The sequence below is a fragment of the Carcharodon carcharias genome, unplaced genomic scaffold (genome assembly GCF_017639515.1).
Source record: "Carcharodon carcharias isolate sCarCar2 unplaced genomic scaffold, sCarCar2.pri scaffold_803_ctg1, whole genome shotgun sequence".
Classification (NCBI taxonomy): domain Eukaryota; kingdom Metazoa; phylum Chordata; class Chondrichthyes; order Lamniformes; family Lamnidae; genus Carcharodon; species Carcharodon carcharias.
The window spans coordinates 103,423-120,821 of NW_024471119.1; the positions used below are offsets into that span (position 1 = coordinate 103,423).

The window sequence follows — 17,399 nt, forward strand, 5'->3', positions numbered from 1 at the left end:
AGTGCAGCACTCCGTCAGTACTGACCCTCCGACAGTGCGGCACTCCCTCAGTGCTGACCCCCCGACAGTGCGGCACTCCCTCAGTGCTGACCCTCCTACAGTGCAGCACTCCCTCAGTGCTGACCCTCCGACAGTGCGGCACTCCCTCAGTACTGACCCTCTGACAGTGCGGCACTCCCTCAGTACTGACCCTCTGACAGTGCGGCACTCCCTCAGTACTGACCCTCTGACAGTGCAGCACTCCCTCAGTACTGACCCTCCGACAGTGCGGCACTCCCTCAGTACTGACCCTCCGACAGTGCGGCTCTCCCTCAGTACTGACCCTCCGACAGTGCGGCACTCCCTCAGTACTGACCCTCTGACAGTGCGGCACTCACTCAGTACTGACCCTCCGACAGTGCGGCGCTCCCTCAGCACTGACCCTCCGACAGTGCGGTACTTCTTCAGTACTGACCCTCCGACAGTTCGGCACTCCCTCAGTACTGACCCTCCGACAGTGCGGTACTTCTTCAGTACTGACCCTCTGACAGTGCGGCACTCCCTCAGTACTGACCCTCCGACAGTGCGGTACTTCTTCAGTACTGACCCTCTGACAGTGCGGCACTCCCTCAGTACTGACCCTCTGACAGTGTGGCACTCCCTCAGTACTGACCCTCTGACAGTGCGGCACTCCCTCAGTACTGACCCTCCGACAGTGCCGCGCTCCCTCAGTACTGACCCTCCGACAGTGCGGCACTCCCTCAGTACTGACCCTCCGACAGTACGGCATTCCCTCAGTACTGACCCTCCGACAGTGCGGCACTCCCTCAGTACTGACTCTTTGAGCTTTTCCTCGAATCCACGACCTCCTGTTTCTGCGCTCTGAAAGCTACACTGACCCGCAGCTGACAGAAGCCTTCAGTCATTCATTGCTCTGGTGCCTGGATATTCAGCCGGGTGAGCGCAGAGTGCCAACCCTGTGCCCTTTCAATCTCCATCCCCTGTGAGTGTTGCCCTTGAGCATACTCCGGGAGCGGGTCACGTACATCAGCCTGCTCTCGAATGGCACTGTAGGCTCGTGCCAGTTCGGTTAAGACCTGGCGTAGATGTGGGCATCCGTTTATCGCTTCCTTTATTGTGCGTTGCTGATCTCCTCGGACCTCTGTTGTATCCTCATTTCCCTCGATGTTAACCCGCATGTTTCCCTCTTTTTCTCTCCCCATTCCCAATTACAGAAACTCCTGGTCCTCTTCGCCTGCATAGCGATCCTGCTCATCATCCTCACCATTGTCCTGAGCGTCACCTTATCCTGAGTTACCCTGAGTGCTCCCCCCCACCCCGCCATCTCGCCCTCCCTCTGGCTTCACCCCCTCCTTGGTCTTCCCTGGCAAGCTCTGCCCTGCGGAGATCGTCGAACTTCGGCTGCTGTGGTGTCCGCTGGATTGGAGGCTCGCCGGGACTAGAGCGTGATTGGACCCACCATCGCTTCGCCTAGATACCCCAGCTGATCCTACCATTTCTCATCTTCCCTGTGTCGTTCCCCCAAATCTGCCAAGCAAGACTTTCAGACCGACTACTTTCCTGCTTCCCAATGATGACACCATCTCCTCCCTCCCAACCATTGACTCTTCACCCCCTCACTCCCAATCATTGACTCTTCACCCCCTCACTCCCAATCATTGACTCTTTACCCCCTCACTCCCAATCATTGACTCTTCACCCCCTCACTCCCAATCACTGACTCTTCACCCCCTCACTCCCAATCACTGACTCTTCATCCCCTCACTCCCAATCATTGACTCTTCATCCCCTCACTCCCAATCATTGACTCTTCATTCCCTCACTCCCAATCATTGACTCTTCATTCCCTCACTCCCAATCATTGACTCTTCACCCCCTCACTCCCAATTCTTGACTCTTTACCCCCTCACTCCCAATCATTGACTCTTCACCTCCTCACTCCCAATCATTGACTCTTCGTCCCCTCACTCCCAATCATTGACTCTTCATCCCCTCACTCCCAATCATTGACTCTTCATCCCCTCACTTCCAATCATTGACTCTTCATCCCCTCACTCCCAATCATTGACTCTTCGTCCCCTCACTCCCAATCATTGACTCTTCATCCCCTCACTCCCAATCATTGACTCTTCATCCCCTCACTTCCAATCATTGACTCTTCATCCCCTCACTCCCAATCATTGACTCTTCACCTCCTCATCCACTAATTGACTCTTTACCCCTTCACTCCCACCCATTGACTCTTCATTCACTCACTCCCACTCATTGACATGTTAACCCGTCATTCTCACTCATTGAGTCTTCCTCCAAGTCTTTAACCCCAGCCATCACTGCCATTGATGGACTCTGATGTCTAATGCATTGATCGTGCCTGCATCACCATTTAGTTTGTTGGGGTAAAACCTGATGCCTTGTATGTGAGAAAAAGTTTACTGCTCAGGGTCTGATGAGCCACTTTGCCAAATTTCTACCATCTGGTATGGAACCACAAAGAATCCCAGTTATGGTTAATGAGTGGATATGGTCAAACCCTGGTTTTAGTGAAACCTGGGTTACGGTGAACCCTGTTTACAGTGAACCCTGGTTACGGTCAACCCCTGTTACAGTGAACCCCCGATTACAGTGAATCCTGTTTACAGTGAACCCTGGTTACGGTCAACCCCCGATTACAGTGGACGCCAGTTACGGTGAACCCCGGTTACAGTGAACCCCCGATTACAGTGAATCCTGTTTACAGTGAACCCTGGTTACGGTCAACCCCCGATTACGGTCAACCCCCAATTACGGTCAACCCCGGTTACGGTGATCCCCGGTTACGGTGATCCCCAGTTACGTTGAATCCCAGGTTACGGTGAACGCGGTTACATTGAATCCCGGTTATGGCCAACCCCGGTTATGGTCAACCCCGGTTACGGTCAACCCCGGTTACGGTCAACCCCGGTTACGATGAACCCCGGTTACGGTGATCCTCGGTTACGGTGACCCCGGTTGCGGTAATCCCCGGATACGTTCAACACCGGTTACGGTGACCCTGGTTACGGTGACCCCGGTTAGGGTGACCCCTGGTTACGGTGAACCCCGGTCAGGGTGACCCCCGGTCAGGGTGAACCCCGGTCAGGGTGAACCCGGGTTACAGTGAAACCTGGTTTATGTTGACACCTTGTATTTGATGTAGCCCCCACCAGCTCAGGGCTGTGGTTATGGTGAAACTGAAGCAAGAGACTCTGGTTATGGTGAAACTGCACTTATGGCAAATCCCCAATTATGTCAAAACTCTGGTTATGGAGATGTTCTGGTTACAGTGGAATCCCGCTCATGGTGAAGCTCCGCTCACACTGAAAACTCGCACGTGGTGAAGCAATGGAAAACTCTGCTGGGGTTTGAGAGACACTGAAGGACTGTTGTGTGCAGAGGATGTGGGTGGTGGAGGTGTGGGGGGTGCTGGTGAGGTGGGGGATTGGTATGAAAGACAAAGCCCATTGATAATTCTAACCATCTCCCTCCAAGGGAATCAGGTTCAGTAGACGAAGGCTTCCTAAGTGGAATAGCGCACTCACAATCACATCCAAATCACCTCACTCCCTTCCACCCCCTGCCCCCTCTCTCACCAGAAACAGGCACCAGGTTATCACTGTGTGTGTGTGTGTGTGTGTGTGTGTGTGTGTGTGTGTGTGTGTGTGTGTGTGTGTGTGTGTGTGTGTGTGTGTGTGTGTGTGTGTGTGTGTGTGTGTGAGAGTCCGGGTGTGAAGGAACACTCCTTTGATAGTGATTTCAGTGTGTGTGAGCCCGGGTGTGAAGGAACACTCCTTTAATAGTGATTTCAGTGTGTGTGTGAGTCCAGGTGTGAAGGAACACTCCTTTAATAGTGATTTCAGTGTGTGTGTGTGAGTCCGAGTGTGAAGGAACACTTCTTTAATAGTGATTTCAGTGTATGTGTGAGTCCGGGTGTGAAGGAACACTCCTTTAATAGTGATTTCAGTGTGTGTGAGCCCGGTTGTGAAGGAACACTCCTTTAATAGTGATTTCAGTGTGTGTGAGTCCGGGTGTGAAGGAACACTCCTTTAATAGTGATTTCAGTGTGTGTGTGAGTCCGGATGTGAAGGAACACTCCTTTAGTAGTGATTTCAGTGTGTGTGAGTCCGGGTGTGAAGGAACACTCCTTTAATAGTGATTTCAGTGTGTGTGTGAGTCCGGATGTGAAGGAACACTCCTTTAATAGTGATTTCAGTGTGTGTGTGTGTGTGTGAGTCTGGGTGTGAAGGAACACTCCTTTAATAGTGATTTCAGTGTGTGTGTTAGTCTGGGTGTGAAGGAACACTCCTTTAATATTGATTTCAGTGCGTGTGAGAGTCTGGGAGTGAAGGAACACTCCTTTAATGGTGATTTCAGTGTGTGTGTGTGAGAGTCCGGGTGTGTAGGAACATTCCTTTAATAGTGATTTCAGTGTGTGTGTGTGAGCCCGGGTGTGACGGAACACTCCTTTAATAGTGATTTCAGTGTGTGTGTGTGCGTGAGTCCGGGTGTGAAGGAACACTCCTTTAATAGTGATTTCAGTGTGTGTGTGAGCCCGGGTGTGAAGGAACACTCCTTTAATCGTGATTTCAGTGTGTGTGAGACCGGGTGTGAAGGAACACTCCTTTAATAGTGATTTCAGTGTGTGTGTGAGTCCGGATGTGAAGGAACACTCCTTTAATAGTGATTTCAGTGTGTGTGTGTGTGTGAGTCTGGGTGTGAAGGAACACTCCTTTAATAGTGATTTCAGTGTGTGTGTTAGTCTGTGTGTGAAGGAACACTCCTTTAATATTGATTTCAGTGTGTGTGAGAGTCTGGGTGTGAAGGAACACTCCTTTAATGGTGATTTCAGTGTGTGTGTGTGAGAGTCCCCGTGTGAAGGAACACTCCTTTAATAGTGATTTCAGTATGTGTGTCTGAATCCGGGTGTGAAGGAACACTCATTTAATAGTGATTTCAGTGTGTGTGTGAGTCCGGGTGTGAAGGAACACTCCTTTAATAGTGATTTCAGTGTGTGTGTGATTCCGGGTGTGAAGGGACACTCCTTTAATAGTGATTTCAGTGTGTATGTGTGAGCCTGGGTGTGAAGGAACACTCGTTTAATAGTGATTTCAGTGTGTGTGTGAGATCGGGTGTGAAGGAACACTCCTTTAATAGTGATTTCAGTGTGTGTGTGTGAGCCCGGGTGTGAAGGAACACTCCTTTAATAGTGATTTCAGTGTGTGTGTGAGATCGGGTGTGAAGGAACACTCCTTTAGTAGTGATTTCAGTGTGTGTGAGTCCGGGTGTGTAGGAACATTCCTTTAATAGTGATTTCAGTGTGTGTGTGTGAGCCCGGGTGTGACGGAACACTCCTTTAATAGTGATTTCAGTGTGTGTGTGTGCGTGAGTCCGGGTGTGAAGGAACACTCCTTTAATAGTGATTTCAGTGTGTGTGTGAGCCCGGGTGTGAAGGAACACTCCTTTAATCGTGATTTCAGTGTGTGTGAGACCGGGTGTGAAGGAACACTCCTTTAATAGTGATTTCAGTGTGTGTGTGAGTCCGGATGTGAAGGAACACTCCTTTAATAGTGATTTCAGTGTGTGTGTGTGTGTGTGAGTCTGGGTGTGAAGGAACACTCCTTTAATAGTGATTTCAGTGTGTGTGTTAGTCTGTGTGTGAAGGAACACTCCTTTAATATTGATTTCAGTGTGTGTGAGAGTCTGGGTGTGAAGGAACACTCCTTTAATGGTGATTTCAGTGTGTGTGTGTGAGAGTCCCCGTGTGAAGGAACACTCCTTTAATAGTGATTTCAGTATGTGTGTCTGAATCCGGGTGTGAAGGAACACTCATTTAATAGTGATTTCAGTGTGTGTGTGAGTCCGGGTGTGAAGGAACACTCCTTTAATAGTGATTTCAGTGTGTGTGTGATTCCGGGTGTGAAGGGACACTCCTTTAATAGTGATTTCAGTGTGTATGTGTGAGCCTGGGTGTGAAGGAACACTCGTTTAATAGTGATTTCAGTGTGTGTGTGAGATCGGGTGTGAAGGAACACTCCTTTAATAGTGATTTCAGTGTGTGTGTGTGAGCCCGAGTGTGAAGGAAAACTCCTTTAATAGTGATTTCAGTGTGTGTGTGAGTCTGGGTGTGAAGGAACACTCCTTTAATAGTGATTTCAGTGTGTGTGAGCCCGGTTGTGAAGGAACACTCCTTTAATAGTGATTTCAGTGTGTGTGCGAGTCTGGGTGTGACGGAACACTCCTTTAATAGTGATTTCAGTGTGTGTGTGAGTCCGGGTGTGAAGGAACACTCCTTTAATAGTGATTTCAGTGTGTGTGAGTCCGGGTGTGAAGGAACACTCCTTTAATAGTGATTTCAGTGTGTGTGTGAGTCCGGATGTGAAGGAACACTCCTTTAATAGTGATTTCAGTGTGTGTGTTAGTCTGGGTGTGAAGGAACACTCCTTTAATAGTGATTTCAGTGTGTGTGTGAGTCCGGATGTGAAGGTACACTCCTTTAATAGTGATTTCAGTGTGTGTGAGAGTCCGGGTGTGAAGGAACACTCCTTTAGTAGTGATTTCAGTGTGTGTGAGTCCGGGTGTGAAGGAACACTCCTTTAATAGTGATTTCAGTGTGTGTGTGAGTCCGGATGTGAAGGTACACTCCTTTAATAGTGATTTCAGTGTGTGTGTTAGTCTGGGTGTGAAGGAACACTCCTTTAATATTGATTTCAGTGCGTGTTAGAGTCTGAGTGTGAAGGAACACTCCTTTAATGGTGATTTCAGTGTGTGTGTGTGAGAGTCCGGGTGTGTAGGAACATTCCTTTAATAGTGATTTCAGTGTGTGTGTGTGAGCCCGGGTGTGAAGGAACACTCCTTTAATAGTGATTTCAGTGTGTGTGTGCGTGAGTCCGGGTGTGAAGGAACACTCCTTTAATAGTGATTTCAGTGTGTGTGTGAGCCCGGGTGTGAAGGAACACTCCTTTAATCGTGATTTCAGTGTGTGTGAGACCGGGTGTGAAGGAACACTCCTTTAATAGTGATTTCAGTGTGTGTGTGAGTCCGGATGTGAAGGAACACTCCTTTAATAGTGATTTCAGTGTATGTGTGAGAGTCCGGGTGTGAAGGAACACTCCTTTAATAGTGATTTCAGTGTGTGTGTGAGAGTCTGGGTGTGAAGGAACACTCCTTTAATAGTGATTTCAGTGTGTGTGTGAGTCCAGGTGTGGAGGAACGCTCCTTTAATAGTGATTTCAGTGTGTGTGTGAGTCCGGGTGTGAAGGAACGCTCCTTTAATAGTGATTTCAGTGTGTGTGTGAGTCCGGGTGTGAAGGAACACTCCTTTAATAGTGATTTCAATGTGTCTGAGTCCGGGTGTGAAGGAACACTCCTTTAATAGTGATTTTAGTGTGTGTGTGAGTCCGGGTGTGAAGGAACACTCCTTTAATAGTGATTTCAGTGTGTGTGAGTCCGTTTGTGAAGGAACACTCCTTTAATAGTGATTTCAGTGTGTGTATGAGTCCGGGTGTGAAGGAACACTCCTTTAATAGTGATTTCAGTGTGTGAGAGCCTGGGTGTGAAGGAACACCCCTTTAATAGTGATTTCAGTGTGTGTGTGAGTCCGGGTGTGAAGGAACACTCCTTTAATAGTGATTTCAGTGTGTGTGAGCCTGGGTGTGAAGGAACACCCCTTTAATAGTGATTTCAGTGTGTGTGTGTGAGCCCGGTTGTGAAGGAACACTCCTTTAATAGTGATTTCAGTGTGTGTGTGAGATCGGGTGTGAAGGAACACTCCTTTAATAGTGATTTCAGTGTGTGTGTGAGATCGGGTGTGAAGGAACACTCCTTTAATAGTGATTTCAGTGTGTGTGTGAGTCCGGGTGTGAAGGAACACTCCTGTAATAGTGATTTCAGTGTGTGAGTGTATGAGCCCGAGTGTGGAGGAACACTCCTTTAATAGTGATTTCAGTGTGTGTGTGAGATCGGGTGTGAAGGAACACTCCTTTAATAGTGATTTCAGTGTGTGTGTTAGTCTGGGTGTGAAGGAACACTCCTTTAATATTGATTTCAGTGCGTGTGAGAGTCTGGGTGTGAAGGAACACTCCTTTAATATTGATTTCATTGTGTGTGAGTCCGGGTGTGAAGGAGCACTCCTTTAATGGTGATTTCAGTGTGTGTGTGTGAGAGTCCGGGTGTGTAGGAACATTCCTTTAATAGTGATTTCAGTGTGTGTGTGAGCCCGGGTGTGAAGGAACACTCCTTTAATCATGATTTCAGTGTGTGTGAGACCGGGTGTGAAGGAACACTCCTTTAATAGTGATTTCAGTGTGTGTGTGTGTGTGCGTGAGTCCGGGTGTGAAGGAACACTCCTTTAATAGTGATTTCAGTGTGTGTGTGAGCCCGGGTGTGAAGGAACACTCCTTTAATCATGATTTCAGTGTGTGTGAGACCGGGTGTGAAGGAACACTCCTTTAATAGTGATTTCAGTGTGTATGTGAGTCCGGATGTGATGGAACACTCCTTTAATAGTGATTTCAGTGTATGTGTGAGAGTCCGGGTGTGAAGGAACACTCCTTTAATAGTGATTTCAGTGTGTGTGTGAGTCTGTGTGTGAAGGAACGCTCCTTTAATAGTGATTTCAGTGTGTGTGTGAGTCCGGGTGTGAAGGAACGCTCCTTTAATAGTGATTTCAGTGTGTGTGTGAGTCCGGGTGTGCAGGAACACTCCTTTAATAGTGATTTCAGTGTGTCTGAGTCCAGGTGTGAAGGAACACTCATTTAATAGTGATTTTAGTGTGTGTGTGAGTCCGGGTGTGAAGGAACACTCCTTTAATAGTGATTTCAGTGTGTGTGAGTCCGTTTGTGAAGGAACACTCCTTTAATAGTGTTTTCAGTGTGTGTGTGAGTCGGGTGTGAAGGAACACTCCTTTAATAGTGATTTCAGTGTGTGTGAGATCCCGGGTGTGAAGGTTCACTCCTTTAATAGTGATTTCAGTGTGTGTGAGCCTGGGTGTGAAGGAACACTCCTTTAATAGTGATTTCAGTGTGTGTGTGAGCCCGGGTGTGAAGGAACACTCCTTTAATAGTGATTTCAGTGTATGTGTGAGACCGGGTGTGAAGGAACACTCCTTTAATAGTGATTTCAGTGTGTGTGTTTGAGCCTGTGTGTGAAGGAACACTCCTTTAATAGTGATTTCAGTGTATGTGAGCCCGGTTATGAAGGAACACTCCTTTAATAGTGATTTCAGTGTGTGTGTGAGTCCGGGTGTGAAGGAACACTCCTTTAATAGTGATTTCAGTGTATGTGTGAGTCCGGGTCTGAAGGAACACTCCTTTAATAGTGATTTCAGTGTGTGTGTGTGAGCCTGGGTGTGAAGGAACACTCCTTTAATAGTGATTTCAGTGTGTGTGAGTCCGGGTGTGAAGGAACACTCCTTTAATAGTGATTTCAGTGTGTGTGAGCCTGGGTGTGAAGGAACACTCCTTTAATAGTGATTTCAGTGTGTGTGTGACTCCGGGTGTGAAGGAACACTCCTTTAATAGTGATTTCAGTGTGTGTGTGTGAGATCCCGGGTGTGAAGGTTCACTCCTTTAATAGTGATTTCAGTCTGTGTGAGCCTGGGTGTGAAGGAACACTCCTTTAATAGTGATTTCAGTGTGTGTGTGAGCCCAGGTGTGAAGGAACACTCCTTTAATAGTGATTTCAGTCTATGTGTGAGACCGGGTGTGAAGGAACACTCCTTTAATGGTGATTTCAGTGTGTGTGAGCCCGGTTGTGAAGGAACACTCCTTTAATAGTCATTTCAGTGTGTGTGTGAGTCCGGTGTGAAGGAACACTCCTTTAATAGTGATTTCAGTGTGTGTGGGAGTCCGGGTGAGAAGGAACACTCCTTTAATAGTGATTTCAGTGTGTGAGTGTATGAGCCCGAGTGTGAAGGATCACTCCTTTAATAGTGATTTCAGTGTGTGTGTGAGATCGGGTGTGAAGGAACACTCCTTTAGTAGTGATTTCAGTGTGTGTGTGTGTGAGTCCGGGTGTGAAGGAACACTCCTTTAATAGTGATTTCAGTGTGTGAGTGTATGAGCCCGAGTGTGGAGGAACACTCCTTTAATAGTGATTTCAGTGTGTGTGTGAGATCGGGTGTGAAGGAACACTCCTTTAATAGTGATTTCAATGTGTGTGTTAGTCTGGGTGTGAAGGAACACTCCTTTAATAGTGATTTCAGTGTGTGTGAGTCCGGGTGTGTAGGAACATTCCTTTAATAGTGATTTCAGTGTGTGTGTGTGAGTCCGGGTGTGAAGGAACACTCCTTTAATAGTGATTTCAGTGTGTGTGTGTGAGCTCGGGTGTGAAGGAACACTCCTTTAATAGTGATTTCAGTGTGTGTGTGTGTGTGTGTGAGCCTCGGTGTGAAGGAACACTCCTTTAAAAGTGGTTTCAGTGTGTGTGTGAGACTGGGTGTGAAGGAACACTCCTTTAAAAGTGATTTCAGTGTATGTGTGTGAGCCCGGGTGTGATGGAACACTCCTTTAATAGTGATTTCAGCGTCTGTGTGTGTGTGAGTCCGGGTGTGAAGGAACGCTCCTTTAATAGTGATTTCAGTGTGTGTGTGAGTCTGTGTGTGAAGGAACGCTCCTTTAATAGTGATTTCAGTGTGTGTGTGAGTCCGGGTGTGAAGGAACGCTCCTTTAATAGTGATTTCAGTGTGTGTGTGAGTCCGGGTGTGAAGGAACACTCCTTTAATAGTGATTTCAGTGTGTCTGAGTCCGGGTGTGAAGGAACACTCATTTAATAGTGATTTCAGTGTGTGTGAGTCCGTTTGTGAAGGAACACTCCTTTAATAGTGATTTCAGTGTGTGTGAGATCCCGGGTGTGAAGGTTCACTCCTTTAATAGTGATTTCAGTGTGTGTGAGCCTGGGTGTGAAGGAACACTCCTTTAATAGTGATTTCAGTGTGTGTGTGAGCCCGGGTGTGAAGGAACACTCCTTTAATAGTGATTTCAGTGTGTGTGTGAGCCCGGGTGTGAAGGAACACTCCTTTAATAGTGATTTCAGTGTGTGTGAGTCCGGGTGTGAAGGAACACTCCTTTAATAGTGATTTCAGTGTGTGTGAGTCCGGGTGTGAAGGAACACTCCTTTAATAGTGATTTCAGTGTGTGTGTGAGTCCGGGTGTGAAGGAACACTCCTTTAATAGTGATTTCAGTGTGTGTGTGAGTCCGGGTGTGAAGGAACACTCCTTTAATAGTGATTTCAGTGTGTGTGTGAGTCCGGGTGTGAAGGAACACTCCTTTAACAGTAATTTCAGTGTGTGTGTGTGTGAGATCCACGGTGTGAAGGTTCACTCCTTTAATAGTGATTTCAGTGTGTGTGTGAGCCTGGGTGTGAAGCAACACTCCTTTAATAGTGATTTCAGTGTGTGTGTGTGAGCCCGGGTGTGAAGGAACACTCCTTTAATAGTGATTTCAGTGTGTGTGTGAGATCGGGTGTGAAGGAACACTCCTTTAATAGTGATTTCAGTGTGTGTGTGTGTGAGTCCGGGTGTGAAGGAACACTCCTTTAATAGTGATTTCAGTGTGTGAGTGTATGAGCCCGAGTGTGGAGGAACACTCCTTTAATAGTGATTTCAGTGTGTGTGTGAGATCGGGTGTGAAGGAACACTCCTTTAATAGTGATTTCAATGTGTGTGTTAGTCTGGGTGTGAAGGAACACTCCTTTAATAGTGATTTCAGTGTGTGTGAGTCCGGGTGTGTAGGAACATTCCTTTAATAGTGATTTCAGTGTGTGTGTGTGAGCCCGGGTGTGAAGGAACACTCCTTTAATCGTGATTTCAGTGTGTGTGTGTGTGTGTGCATGAGTCCGGGTGTGAAGGAACACTCCTTTAATAGTGATTTCAGTGTGTGTGTGTGTGTGTGTGAGCCCGGGTGTGAAGGAACACTCCTTTAATCGTGATTTCAGTGTGTGTGAGACCGGGTGTGAAGGAACACTCCTTTAATAGTGATTTCAGTGTATGTGTGAGAGTCCGGGTGTGAAGGAACACTCCTTTAATAGTGATTTCAGTGTGTGTGTGAGAGTCCGGGTGTGAAGGAACGCTCCTTTAATAGTGATTTCAGTGTGTGTGTGAGTCTGTGTGTGAAGGAACGCTCCTTTAATAGTGATTTCAGTGTGTGTGTGAGTCCGGGTGTGAAGGAACGCTCCTTTAATAGTGATTTCAGTGTGTGTGTGAGTCCGGGTGTGAAGGAACACTCCTTTAATAGTGATTTCAGTGTGTCTGAGTCCGGGTGTGAAGGAACACTCATTTAATAGTGATTTCAGTGTGTGTGAGTCCGTTTGTGAAGGAACACTCCTTTTATAGTGATTTCAGTGTGTGTGTGAGTCCGGGTGTGAAGGAACACTCCTTTAATAGTGATTTCAGTGTGTGTGAGATCCCGGGTGTGAAGGTTCACTCCTTTAATAGTGATTTCAGTGTGTGTGAGCCTGGGTGTGAAGGAACACTCCTTTAATTGTGATTTCAGTGTGTGTGTGAGCCCGGGTGTGAAGGAACACTCCTTTAATAGTGATTTCAGTGTGTGTGTGAGCCCGGGTGTGAAGGAACACTCCTTTAATAGTGATTTCAGTGTGTGTGAGTCCGGGTGTGAAGGAACACTCCTTTAATAGTGATTTCAGTGTGTGTGAGTCCGGGTGTGAAGGAACACTCCTTTAATAGTGATTTCAGTGTGTGTGTGAGTCCGGGTGTGAAGGAACACTCCTTTTATAGTGATTTCAGTGTGTGTGTGAGTCCGGGTGTGAAGGAACACTCCTTTAACAGTGATTTCAGTGTGTGTGTGTGTGAGATCCCCGGTGTGAAGGTTCACTCCTTTAATAGTGATTTCAGTGTGTGTGTGAGCCTGGGTGTGAAGCAACACTCCTTTAATAGTGATTTCAGTGTGTGTGTGTGAGCCCGGGTGTGAAGGAACACTCCTTTAATAGTGATTTCAGTGTGTGTGTGAGTCTGGGTGTGAAGGAACACTCCTTTAATAGTGATTTCAGTGTGTGTGTGTGAGCCCGGGTGTGAAGGAACACTCCTTTAATAGTGATTTCAGTGTGTGTGTGAGTCTGGGTGTGAAGGAACACTCCTTTAATAGTGATTTCAGTGTGTGTGAGTCCGGGTGCGAAGGAACACTCCTTTAATACTGATTTCAGTGTGTGTGAGAGTCTGGGTGTGAAGGAACACTCCTTTAATGGTGATTTCAGTGTGTGTGTGTGAGAATCCGGGTGTGAAGGAACACTCCTTTAATAGTGATTTCAGTGTGTGTATGAGATCAGGTGTGAAGGAACACTCCTTTAATAGCGATTTCAGTGTGTGTGAGATCGGGTGTGAAGGAATACTCCTTTAATAGTGATTTCAGTGTGTGTGTGTGTGTGTGTGTGAGAGTCCGGGTGTGAAGGAACAATCCTTTAATTGGGCCATAGTTTCGATATTTCGGTGTCTACATTTGCACACTTCAGGCTCGATCTCTCCCCTCGTTGCCTTACTGTACTTGTTGAATAACAGGTATGGGAATAGGCATCAGGCAATTTGACCAGAGGGTGTAGCACTCTATTCAATGACCAGCATCCCTGAAGGCTGGTGTGTACTGGAATTACGTCTATCACTGAGATGGCTTAAACTGTAATTTTTTTGGGGGGTTTGTGAAGTTAATACTGAGACCCCAGTATCATTTCCATTGTGTTGTAGATATTCTGTGGCCCTTTAATCAGCATGAACTACCCTCCAAATAGTTGCATCTCGATCAAACTTGGGTAGAATCATAGGACCAGGCTGCACCCCCTGTCCGGAATGTGCTGGGAGGAGAGCTGGGGTCCAGCACACTGGGGAGAACCCACCCCCACCCCACCCCGCTATCCCCTGCCCTCTTCCACTACTGTCTGTGGGATCTTTTATGGCCACCTGACAGTGTGGCACTCCCTCAGTACTGACCCTCCGACAGTGCGGCACTCCCTCAGTACTGACCGTCCGACAGTGCGACACTCCCTCAGTACTGACCCTCCGACAGTGCAGCACTCCCTCAGTACTGACCCTGTGACAGTGCGGCACTCCCTCAGTACTGACCGTCCGACAGTCCGGCGCTCCCTCAGTACTGACCCTCCGACAGTGCGGCGCTCCCTCAGTACTGACCGTCCGACAGTGCGGCGCTCCCTCAGTACTGACGCTCTGACAGTGCTGCACTCCCTCAGTACTGACCCTCCAACAGCGTGGCACTACCTCAGTACTGACCCTCCGACAGTGCGGCACTCCCTCAGTACTGACCCTCCGACAGTGCGGCGCTCCCTCAGTACTGACCCTCCGACAGTGCGGCACTCCCCCACTCGTGGACAGCCTGGATTATGGGATTCCCTGTCTCTGGAGTGGAGAGGGAGAGGGCGAGGGGAGGGGTGATGGCTGCTTAACCATTCCTTTGGCAAGAACGAATCTCTTAATTTTTGTGCGCGTCCCCGTGTGCATATTTATAAAGTGTGGGTCCCACCCGCCAGAGACTGTAAATAATGTCTAATCAATCAATCTACTTTGTATGTTAACTTGGCTTTTTTTTAATTTATAAACCTGTTTTCGAAATCAATTGGAACAAGTTATTCTTTTGTTGTTTGTCGGTGTGGCTCCCTGTCCATTGTCTATCTGACTATCTTTCATTATGACAGGCTCATTGCTGGGGTCAGGAGGTTGAACTTGGTGCCAAGAGGTCAAGTGTCATGCACTTTAACACCCCCACCCCCCCCAGCCTTGCATATGTCGTCCGGACACAAGAACACAAGGATCAGGATCAGGAGTAGGCCATTCGGCCCATCGAACCTGCTCCCTGTTCAATAAGATGGGGGCTGATCCGATCGTGGGCTCAACTCCACTTTGTCTGTCCCCCTCCTCCATAACCCTCCACTCCCCTCCCCTCCTTGTCGATCAGAAACCTGTCTAACTCAGCCTTGAATATATTCAGAGACCCGGCCCCCCCACTGCTCTCTGACGGGGGGTGGGGGGGGGAGAATCCCACAGACTCACAACCCTCCGAGAGAGGAAATTCCTCCTCGTCTCCATCTTCAGTGGGAGACCCCTCGTTCTGAAACTGTGCCCCCCCCCCCTTCCCCTCGTTCTAGATTCCCCCCCCCCCCTCCACGATAGGGGGGAAACATCCTCTCAGTATCCACCCTGTCAAGCCCCCCTCCTTGCTGCTGTAATTGATTCCTTGATCAATACTGTGATACCCCCCCCCCCTCCTCTTTTACCTCCTTCCCTGTCTCGCCTGGACACCCTGGAATATTGAGCTGCCAATCCTGCCCCTCTCTCAACCATGTCTCCCTCCTTCAGAATCTGATATGTTTCAATAAAGACCACCCCCTCGTTCTTCTAAACCCCAATGGGTACAGGGCCCAACCTGCTCAAGCCTCTCCTTACGAGACAAACCCCCCTTCGCCCCAGGAATCAGCCGAGTGAACCTCCTCCTGATCACTCGCTGCAATAACTCAGCAGTATTATTGCTGGCCCCAAGAACGCTCAACAATGAAGAAATAACCATGAAGCCATTGCCGTTAAAAGACCCCATCTGGTTGACCAATGCCCTTTCAGCGAAGGAAACCTGCCCTCCTTACCTGGTCAGGTGACTCCAGACTCCACGGCAATATGGTTGGCTCTTAAATGCCCCTCTGAACAAGGGCGGATCATTAGGGCTGGGTAATAAAAGCTGGCCCAGCCAGCGACTCTGAGAGAAGATTTCCCCCCAGTTGAAAATAGGTTAAGCACTGTATTTAACTTAAAAGTCAGGGGGCTTTATTTTCAAAAGAGGGCAGCTGAGTCCCGTGTTATGTGCCGCCTTCAACACGTGGGAAGTCCTTGATGCTCCTTGCGCTCTGGCCGACCACGTGTGCAGGAAGCGCCACCAGCTGCAGCTACCTGAGCTCCGAGTTTCAGAGGTAGCTGGGGGGGCACTCAGGTGCATCCGTGAGGCTGGGTGTCTCGGGGTTAGCACGTTTTTAGACGTGGTCACCCCCACAGCTTACGGAAGTGCGGACGGAGGGGGAACGAGTGACCCTCAGTCAGGAGAAAGGTGTCAGGCAGGTCGTCAGAAAATCCCCAGGGTGCATCTCGCTCGAGAACTGTGTGTTGGAAGACGGTGAGAGTGATGGTTCATCTGGGGAGTGCAGCCACACTCATGGCACTGTGAGTGGCTCGGTTGCACCGGGTGGGTGGATAAAGAGGGGAAGAGCAATAGTGGTCGGAGCCTCGATAGTAAGGGGAACAGGCTGGTGTTTCTGCAGCCATAGACGTGACTCCAGGATGGTATGTTGTCTCCCTGGTGCCAGGGTCAATGGTGTCACAATGTCTGCAGGGCATTCTGAAGGGGGAGGGCAAACAGACAGAGATCGTGGTACATATTGGTACCAACGACATAGGCAGAAAGGGGGGTGGGGTCCTGCAAGCAGAATTTAGGGAGCTAGGAGGCAGGTTAAAAAACAGGACTACAAGGTAGTAACCTCTGGATTACTTCCGGTGCTACGCGCTAGCGAGTATAGAACTAGGAGGTGAGTCCAGATGAACGCGTGGCTGGAGAGATGGTGCAGGGGAGGGAGGGCTTTAGATTTCTGGGACATGGGGACCTGTACAATTGCACCTGAACCGGAATGGGACCAACATCCTTGTGGGGAGGTTTGCTAGTGCTGTTGGGGAGGGTTTAAACCAACTTGGCAGGGGGATGGGATCCTGAGAGGAGGTTGAGCAGGGGGAGATGCACAGCCAAAGTTAGAAGAGAGAGCAAGTGAGTCTGGAAGGCATAGAAATGAAAGGCCAGTTAAAGCACAAGAGAGTTTGGCAAGGTTGGACGGGATTTATTTTAATGCAAGGAGTCTGACGAATAAGGCAGATGAGCTAAGGGCATGGAAGTATGATGTCATTGCTGTCACAGAGACATGGTTGAGGGATGGGCAAGATTGGCAGCTCAATATTCCAGGTATAGGGTCTTCAGGCGAGGCAGGGAAGGAGGTAAAAGAAGAGGGGTTATCGCAATATTGATCAAGGAATCAATTACAGCAGTGAGGAGGGATGATATCTTAGAAGGCTCCTCAAATGAAGCCACATGGGTAGAACTATTAAACAAAAAAGGAGCCATCACATTGCTGGGAGTGTACTATAGGCCCCCAAACAGTCAGAGAGAAATAGAAGAGCAGATATGTAGGCAAATTTCAGAGAAGTGTAAAAATGACAGGGTACTAATAGTGGGGGATTTCAACTTCCCCAACATTAACTGGGTTAGTCAAAGTGTGATAGGTTTAGAGGGGGCGGAATTCTTAAAATGCATCCAGGAAAGCTTTTTAAGCCAGTACATAGAAGGTCCTACAAGAGAGGGGGGGCGGTCCTGGACTTAATTTTAGGGAATGAAGCTGG

General features: G+C 48.3%; 1 protein-coding gene across 1 annotated transcript in view; it reads left to right on the top strand.

Moving 5' to 3' along the window:
- The window catches only part of LOC121275202 (syntaxin-3-like), a 52,216-nt gene extending 50,581 nt beyond the window's left edge, over window positions 1-1,635 (top strand). Inside the window, exon 7 of the mRNA XM_041182626.1 lies at window positions 1,215-1,635. The gene's annotated coding sequence lies outside the window, so the exon portion shown is untranslated. The remainder of the gene's footprint in view (window positions 1-1,214) is intronic.
- The last annotated feature ends 15,764 nt before the right edge of the window (window positions 1,636-17,399 follow it).